We start from the raw sequence: 517 nt of genomic DNA on the forward strand, positions 1-517 counted from the left end.
ACGCCTCCCGCGGCCAGCCCGCCGGCGCGGGAGCGGAGGGCAACAAAAGCCCGTCAGCAAAAGCCTACAGCACCCGGTATTCCCAGGAGGTCTCCCATCCAAGTACTAACCAGGCCGACCCTGCTTAGCTTCCGAGATCGGACGAGATCGGGCGTTGCCAGGGTGGGATGGCCGTAGACGCTGCGTGCTCCTGCTCCGGCCCTCTTGCCAGCTGCACGCCACCGCCACCGCCCGCCACCATGGGAAAACAAGGGCCACAGCCCCAAAGCCGGCCAACCACAACGCGACCCCACGCTGCCCGCAATTCCCCGCACGTCACCCACACAACCGTACAACCCGGACCCAACCTCCCCACGCCTTCGCACATCCCCCGACATCCACCCTACCCAACGCGCGTTGACCCTACGCCACTTACAACCCTGGCACGGAACGCCTCCCGGCACCGCACGCACACGCCACAGCACCGCACGGCACGCACACATGCACACAAAGTCACACGTGCTTCCCCAGCCTCCCA

General features: G+C 66.5%; 1 non-coding gene across 1 annotated transcript; it reads right to left on the bottom strand.

The window, feature by feature from the left end:
- Nucleotides 1–61: 61 nt before the first annotated feature.
- On the bottom strand, nt 62–179 carry LOC116217830. Its single transcript, XR_004162543.1, has one exon. It is a non-coding gene; the product is annotated as a 5S ribosomal RNA (ribosomal RNA).
- Nucleotides 180–517: the final 338 nt, after the last annotated feature.

The sequence above is a fragment of the Meleagris gallopavo genome, unplaced genomic scaffold (genome assembly GCF_000146605.3).
Source record: "Meleagris gallopavo isolate NT-WF06-2002-E0010 breed Aviagen turkey brand Nicholas breeding stock unplaced genomic scaffold, Turkey_5.1 ChrUn_random_7180001962878, whole genome shotgun sequence".
NCBI classification, from domain to species: Eukaryota; Metazoa; Chordata; class Aves; order Galliformes; family Phasianidae; genus Meleagris; species Meleagris gallopavo.